Source organism: Elephas maximus, chromosome 7 (assembly GCF_024166365.1).
Source record: "Elephas maximus indicus isolate mEleMax1 chromosome 7, mEleMax1 primary haplotype, whole genome shotgun sequence".
Taxonomy (NCBI): domain Eukaryota; kingdom Metazoa; phylum Chordata; class Mammalia; order Proboscidea; family Elephantidae; genus Elephas; species Elephas maximus.
Window position 1 is genome coordinate 104,318,143 of NC_064825.1, and position 8,531 is coordinate 104,326,673.

The 8,531-nt window shown below is 38.9% G+C and overlaps 1 pseudogene; it reads left to right on the plus strand.

Annotated features, from left to right (window-relative positions):
- Window positions 1-4,631: 4,631 nt before the first annotated feature.
- LOC126079827 (olfactory receptor 4C12-like) lies at window positions 4,632-5,551 on the plus strand (annotated as a pseudogene).
- Window positions 5,552-8,531: the final 2,980 nt, after the last annotated feature.

An 8,531-nucleotide genomic window follows, 5' to 3' on the forward strand; every position in this document is an offset into this window, starting at 1 on the left:
CTGGCCCAGGCTTTTTTGTTGAAAGTTAAAATAAAAAATTATTACTGATTAATCTTTGTACTTGTTATAGGTCTCTTCAGATATTTATTTCATCATAAGTTGGTTTTGATAGTCTTCCTGTTTCTTGGAATTTGTTAGTTTCATTTAGGGTATGTAATTTATTGGCACAGAATTGTTCGTTGTTGTGTTTAGTTGCCATCGAGTCAGCTCCTGCTCATGGCGACCTTTGTATAACAGAATAAAACGTTGCCGGGTCCTGTGCCATCTTCAAGATTCTTGGTACGTTTGAGTCTACTGTTGCAGCTCTTTTGTCCGTCTGTCTCATTGAGGATTTCCCGTATTTTTGTTGGCTTTCTACTTTACCAGGCACGATGTCCCTTTCCATAGATTTGTCTTTCCTGATGACTTTTCCAAAGTAAGTTAGTCAAAGCCTCATCATCCTCACTTTTAAGTACATTCTGGTTGTATTTCTTCTAAGGTTGATTTGTTTGCTCTTTTGGCAGTCCGTGGTATATTCAATATTCTTTGCCAACACATAATTTTGAAATATACTTTTTCAAACACATCAGCTATTCTGTCTTCCTTTTTCATTTTCCAACTTTTGCATGCATATGAACCTATTGAAAAGGCCATGGCTTGGCTCAGACTCACCTTAGTCATCAAAGTAACATCTTTGCTACTTAAAACTTTAAATAGATCTTTTCCATTACCCATCTCCCAGTCTTTCAAATACCAGCAGAATCACTCATGGTGGATAGGTTTCAGTGGAGCTTTAGGGCTAAGACAAACTAGGAAGAAAGGCCTGGCTACCTACCTCGAAAAACCGGCCAATGAAAATCTTATGGATCCCTAATCTAGGCTTTGGATAATGTATTTTGCTTTCAGCTTGAAAAAACACTTCCCTGGGCGTCCATACCCCACCCAGCATTAGCCGTGTCCCTGTTATAGACATATAGCACCTTGGCCTTTGCTATAGTGCTTGCTACTCTTTTATTTTATTTAGCTTAGTTCTCACATCATGAGGACAGAGACATTGCCTGAGCTGTGGTGGCAAACTCACTGAGTTTAAATCTCAGTTCTGTCACTTACTCACTGTTACCTTGGATAAATTATTTAAACTCATAGTGCTTCAGTCCCCTCATCTATAAAATGGGCATAATAATGGTATCCACTACAAAGATACTACACATAACATTTTTCATAAGGACTTTGAGAATAGCACTCAATAGTTATGGTTATTTAAAAGGACTCTGTGCCTTGTACATTTTAAAACTTCGATGAACATCTGTTGAAAAAAAGGAAAATAGACTACAGGTTCTGGGTGCAGCCTGATGATTACCCCAACACTGTAGATTTCAGTAATCCCTGGGTGGTGCAAATAGTTAGTCCCTTGCCTACTAACTGAAAGATTGACAGCTCAAACCACCAAGTGGCACTTCAAAAGAAGGCCTGGAGATCTGTTTCTGAATGATCACAGCCTTGAAATCCTATGAAGTAGTTCTGATCTGGACAGACGAGATGACCATGAGCTGGAACCGACTTGAAAGCAAGATGTTTTTTGTTTTTTCCTTTTGGTAGATGATTTCTAGCCCTTGTCAAAAATGTCATTCACTGACACAGGGGACAATAGGAGGAAGGGATAAGTGTTTGGTTGCCATTTTGACAAAGTTTCCTGAAATTAATTACTCTTCTCTGAGGAACTAGCTCAGAAATATGTTACCCACTTACATAAAATTGCATTTCTGTGGTATAAAAACTGAAGGAGCTGAGAAGAAAGGACTATGAGGATTTCTGGGCTGAGAGTCACAAAGGCAGTGTCTTTCCCTACACAGCCTGATACCAGACATGGGATTGTTCTGAAATGGTGGGAGAAAGAAATCTCAGTCCCACTGACCAAAATATGAGGCAGCCCTGGTGGTGCAGTGGTTAAAGTGATCAACTGCTAACCTGAAAGTTGGTGGTTTGAAACCACCAGTGGCTCTTCAGGAGAAAGATGTGGCATTCTGCTTCCATAGAGTTACAGCCTTGGAAACCCTATGGGGTCACTACGGGTTAGAATTGACTCAATGTCAGTGGCTTTTTTTTTGTGGGGGGGACATATACGATCATGGGTGCTCTGAAAAAAGCTCAGAATTGTCTTTAGGAGATTTGTCATCCAGAGGACCTGTAATCAACTAGTGGTGTCTTGGTAATTGCATTTGCTTTCCTAGCTTAAAAAATGAGTACCATATTCTTAGAGCCCTTATGAAGGCTGTCAGACCAAGTTCCACATAAAAAATCTCTAATATATTTATGAGTTCCACAGGATGGAAATTCCATTTAAGTGCCATAGCTGCTTGATGATACTATCTGGGATAATTTATTTGACCAAGTTTAGGTAGGGTGAGAAGTCTTAGACCACAGGATGGAGCGGATATTGGTATGTTAGACAACAACAATTTTAGTTTTTTTTTTTTACTTCAGCTTTTTCTTTTCTGGAAACATTTAATTTTCAGCTCACTAAGTTAACATGGCCTTGACTCTGGCTGTACACACTCTGGATTGAAGAAAACCAAAATAGAGTTATTTTAAGAACTGACGAGTTAGCTACGAACTAACTTTTGACACATCAGGAGTTTATAGCACTCTGTACTGGAGTATACATGACCTCTCATAAAACGATCTGCTTCTCCTGACCAGTTTGCATATAAGAACAACCTATGACTCATTTATTTGTCAGTATTCTTCTTGGGAAATGCTGGTGGTGTAGTGGTTAAGTGCTACGTCTGCTAACCAAAAGGCTGGCAGTTGGAATCCACCAGCTGCTCCTTGGAAACTCTATGGGGCAGTTCTACTCTGAACTATAGGGTTGCTATGAGTCAGAATTGACTCGAGGACAATGGGTTTTTTGTTTTTGTTTTTGTTCTTCTTTAATGCTGATCATAAGTCCCACATGTGAGTTTGATAAAAAATTTGGATTTCATGTCTGGCAGTTGTTTACAATGTTACTACACATTCACTTCTTAAAAAGTAAGTCTTTTTTGATAATTCTGTGTTTGTCCCTCTTTCTCTTTTGCCTTTTCTCTTTGTTTCTCTCTCCCTTTCTTTGTTTCACCTTTCCTCCTTAGTATTTCCCTTTTTCTTCCTCTTCTCTCCCTTACCCTCCTCTCCTTCCCCATTGCCCATCCTCTGCTGTCCTCTCCTTTTCCCTTCTCTTTACTTCTCTTTTCTTATGTCCTCCTTTTCTCCTCTCCTCTCATTTCCTCCTCCTCTCCTCTTCCCTCATCCACTCCTTTCCCCTGTCTCCCTCTATACAAATGCTTGTTGATGCCTAGTATCAGGAACATTATAGATGTAAACATGAATAGATCATAAGGCACGACAGTCTACAAACCAGTTATTTCAATAGTGAGCGGAGCTGACAGTTTTCAGGAGCACTCCACACTCAGTCATAAGAGTTCAATCTGAAAGAGTTACATTATCTGTGTTTGGGAATATAGCTTTAGAAGATGAATAATGAAATAATGACCACTGATCTATTTTTGTCTCTGTGCATTTGTCTATTCTAGATATTTCACATAAGTGAGAACATACAATATTTGTTCTTTTGTGACTGACATATCACTCAATGTACTCTTTTTAAGGTTCATAGGCATCGTAGCATGAATCGGGATTTCATTTCTCTTGATGGCTGAGTGAGCCTTAGCGGTGCAGTGCTTAAGACCTTGGCTGCTAACTAAAAGTTCATCAGTTTGAATCCACGAGCTGCTCTTTGGAAACTCTATGGGTCAGTTCTGCTCTGTCATATAGGGTTGCTGTTAGTCCTAATTGACTCAATAGGCAATGGGTTTGGGTTTTTTGGTTTAATGTTTCATTATGTGAATGACCAACTTTCAAAATCCCAAATATTTAGCTTTTAAAAATCGTTTCTTTAATAAAACATTCTCAATGTAAAAAATAAATTAAAAATAGAAAAATGAATAAACCTATAAAAGTAGTAAGGCAAGATATTTGTTTTTAAGGACCCATAGTGTTGCACACAGACAGAAGAGCTTGGTACAATGTGACAGGTGCTACTTACCCCATCTCTGAGATTGGGAGAATGTAGCAGTACTGTCTTTCACATTTGAGGAAGTAGAAAATCTCCCAGGCTGACAAAGTAGGAAAAAGGATGGCTCATGGTGTAAAGAGGTAGAAGAATCCTATATGTCTTTGAATTTTTTTGTATGATTTAAATTAGTTGAACAATTTTGGCTTTTTCTCTGAAAAATACACTTGACCTCTTTGAAGAAAATACATGCAACTTGGGCATCTGTGAATGTTCTATGTACATGGCCATATCATGCATTGGCTTTTGAAACTTGATGGTGTAGTATATGTTTTTGTTAACATGAAAAGTACCCATTTTTATTGTAGAAAATTATAAATTGTATAATATTATAAAGACCAAAATAAATACTATGGTGTCACATGTAGAATATAAAAAATAAAACTTTTGATGTGGTTTTGTAGTTGTACTTGCATTCTGTGAAACTAGAAATAAGATGTCCCATGGATATTTTTATTTATTAAGCAAAAGTGTCAGTATTGAGGATGAGTGTGACTTATTTTCAGGGACATCACCTGTCACCTAAGCTGAAGTGATGAAGAGGATGAATAATGTGACGGAATTTATCCTCCTGGGCCTGACAGAGAACATAGAGCTTCAAAAATTTTCATTTGCTGTGGTTTTAATTGTCTATTTGGTTACCCTGGCAGGCAACCTGCTCATCATGATCATGATCAGCACCAAGAGGTCTTTAGGATCCCCCATGTACTTCTTCTTGTTTTACTTATCCCTTATAGATGGCTGCTCTTCTTCAGCCATGACCCCCAAAATGCTAGCTGACAGTCTTACAGGAGAAAAACCATCTCTTTTGGTGGGTGTATGACTCAAATCTTTGCTGAGCATCTTTTTGGTGCCGCTGAGATCATCCTGCTGACAGTGATGGCGTATGACCGCTACGTGGCCATCTGCAAACCCCTGCACTACACGACCCTTATGAGCCATAGGCTGTGCCTTCTCCTGGTGGGAGTAGCCTGGGCTGGAGGCTTTGTCCATGCAACCATTCAGGTCCTCTTCATAGTCTGGCTGCCCTTCTGTGGCCCCAATGTCCTAGACCACTTCATGTGTGACTTGATCCCTTTGTTGGAACTCATTTGCATGGGCACTCATATCCTTGGTCTCTTTGTTGCTGCCAACAGTGGATTCATATGCTTGTTAAACTTCCTTCTTTTGGTGGTCTCCTATGTGGTCATCTTGCACTCCCTAAGGGCCCATAGCTTGGAAGGGAGGTGCAAAGCCCTTTCCACCTGTGTCTCTCACATCACAGTAGTCATCTTATTCTTTGTGCCCTGCATATTTGTGTATCTGCGCCCAGCAACTACCTTCTCCATTGATAAAGCTGTGGTTGTCTTTTATACCATGATCACTCCCATGTTAAATCCCTTAATATACAGCCTTAGAAACACAGAAGTGAAAAATGCTATGAAGAAGTTGTGGGGTCAAATAGTGACTTCAACTGGAAAATAATCAAGCCAACATAAAATGACTTTATTCTTTAAATGGTGAAGAGAAGAGAATTTCTATGGATCAAGATCAGGTGAACACTATTTGTCACAAGCAGTTTGATAATGGCATATAGATATTTTGAGAAAGTCCCAGGCAGGAAATTATTTATCAGTATAAAAATATTCCATTTAGATTTATTTATCATCTATGGTTGTTGACCTTTAAAATACTGACAGAATCTGTTAGGTTGTGTTAAAAGGCAGATTCCTAGGACATGGCTCTAGACATTCTAATTCAGTAGAGTGTTATTGTATTTACATATGCACATTTTAAGCAAATGACCCAGATGTTTCCGAAGCAGGTGGTCTATACACTCTGAGCAATAGGGCTATAGATTCTGTCATCCTCAGCCATTAATAGGACCACTTTTTAAGAAATTTCTTGGGAAGTATCCCTTACAGCAGAAGGTATAAGAATCATGAAACTCTCAAATCTTCATAAATCATGCAATGAAAGCCCACTACTTTGGCAATAGCAAAACAAAAATAAAATGTCCTGGGCAAATATGAATGAATGTGTATTTCTTCTCAATTTTCTCTTTCTGTACTTTCTAATCTTCTGCCACATGAAGTCTCATTGTCTCTTTTTTTATTTCCTGCTTCCAAAAGGAAAGGTTTACCATTTATTCTTACTGTATTATTTGGATGAAAACTTACTGTTATTATTATCCTAACTAGTCTTTCACATTGACAGATATATATTAATAGTTGTGCTGTGTGTAGGAGATTTTATGTATCATTTCTTGTATGCATATTTGGGAGGAATGGGTGACAGGGCCTAGTATGTCATAATGGTTAATGCCTGAATAAGACAGCCTTGAGTTTAAATGTTAGCTTTGCTACTTATAGCGTGAACTTCAGCAAAACATGATTTCTTTAGGATTTTCAGGATAAAATAAAATAAACCATGTAAAGCTCTTTTTTTTTTTTTTTTTAAAGCTCTTAGTTGGCACTAAATTGTTAGTAAATGTTAGTTACTGTAAGCATTCTTTATTACCAGAGTATCTGAAATTGTAATAAACAAAAACAAACAAACACACAAAAACCCACTAAGGTTGGGTTGGTTTCAACTCATAGTGACCCTTTAGGACAGAGTAGAACTTCCCCACATGGTTTCCAGGGAGTGGCTGTTGGATTTGAACTGCTGGCCTTTGGGTTAGCAGCTGAGCTCTTAACCACTGCACCACCAAGTTTCCAGAAATGATAATAGATTGAAGGAAATGTGAATGGCTGTGGTTTCCTGAATTGTGGGTGGAGAATTCTCTTCATTGAGTTCATTCTTTATGCTTGGTTTTAGGCTTAATTTTGTCTCTTCTAATGAAATGTATCTACGTTGCTTGGTTGAGATTTTAAAACTCCAACAGCTCTGAAACACTGGGAATTGCCAAGGCAGAGGACTCCTAAGGAAATAATAATTATACTGGTGATTCTGGTGATGACAATCTCTCATTTTCGAAGAGTTTAACAGGATTCAGAGACCTAAAGTGTGGGTTACCCATTGGTGTGGAGTCAGTTCTGGTTTGTAGCATCCCTATAGGACAGAGAGGAACTACCCTGTGGGGTTTCCAAGGCTGTAGTCTTTAAAGAAGTGGACTACTACATCTTTCTCCTACGGAGTGACTGGTGGTCTCCAACTGTTGACTTTTTGCTTAGCAGCTGAGTGCTTAAACACTGCATCACCAGCACTCTTAAAGTGTGCATTATACATCTAAATTTTTATTATTACCACTCTATAAAACATCCTCCAAGCCATCTCCATGGGGGTGCACCCTGTGAAGTCAGAAGGGCCCCACACTTGGTTTAATGCTTTGCAGCACTGGGTGATTGTTGTCTTGAAACTGTTAATAATTTTAGAATAAGAGACTCTGCATTATCATTTTGCACTGAGCCTGTGAATTATGTAGCCACAAATTTCTCTTGTCCAGGAAAGGAAATGATTCTTCCCCATACCCTGCATTCCGTAACTTGTTCAAAATATGTTTGCTGTGGAGAGATTGCTTCCCAACCCCAATTTCAGGATTTATATTGCACAACTGCAGTGCAGGGGAAAATCTAGAAAGGAGATTACAAAAGGAAAAAAGCTCACTGAATAATAGGAAGAAGTCATGGATGAACACCACGGGGGATATTCATGTCTGGAAACCGAAGTGGAAAGGGGAAGTTTTGATGATTGATCATGGCTGTAACTTCCCCCTTTTGAGACTCTGAAAGGTGACTGTCCCAGTAGGAGTTCTTGGAGGCTACAATTGGATCCAACCTCGTTGGATATTCTTGAATCTCTAATTTGTGGTTTTCTGATCTCCATTGTCCTCGTGTCTACATGGCCTTGGAGCCGACACATTTGTGGGTCTGAAATTCTCATGACAAGCTCTGTTTGAAACAGCAAGGAGTCACTTTTACAATGAACCTAAGGTCAAAACAGCAGGCAACCAGAATATGAGCAGATATTAAAGGGAAATATTTGTTCAGGGGAAGTAGCATGGTGCAGTGGTTAAAAATAGACTCTGGAGTCTGATTTTCTTAGTTTGAATGTGACCCAGGCAAGTTATTTGATCTTTCTATGCTATATATATATTTTTTTACCTATAAAATTGTAATAATAGAACATGCTTCATAAAGTGTTTAGGCCAATTAAATGGGTTAATATGTATTAAGTGCTTATATCAGTGCCTCTAAAAACCCATGGCCGTCATAGCGACCCTATAGGACAGAGTAACACTTCCTCATAGGGTTTCAAAGGAGCAGCTGGTGGATTGGAACCACCAGCACTGTGGTCAGAAGCCAAACTCTTAACCACTATACCACCAGGGCTCCGTATGCACATAAAAAAACAAAAAACATAGTACCCCCAAAACCAAACCCATTGCCCTTCAGTCAATTCTGGCTCACAGTGACCCTATTGACCCTATTGGACAGAGTAGAACTGCCCCACAGGGTTTCCA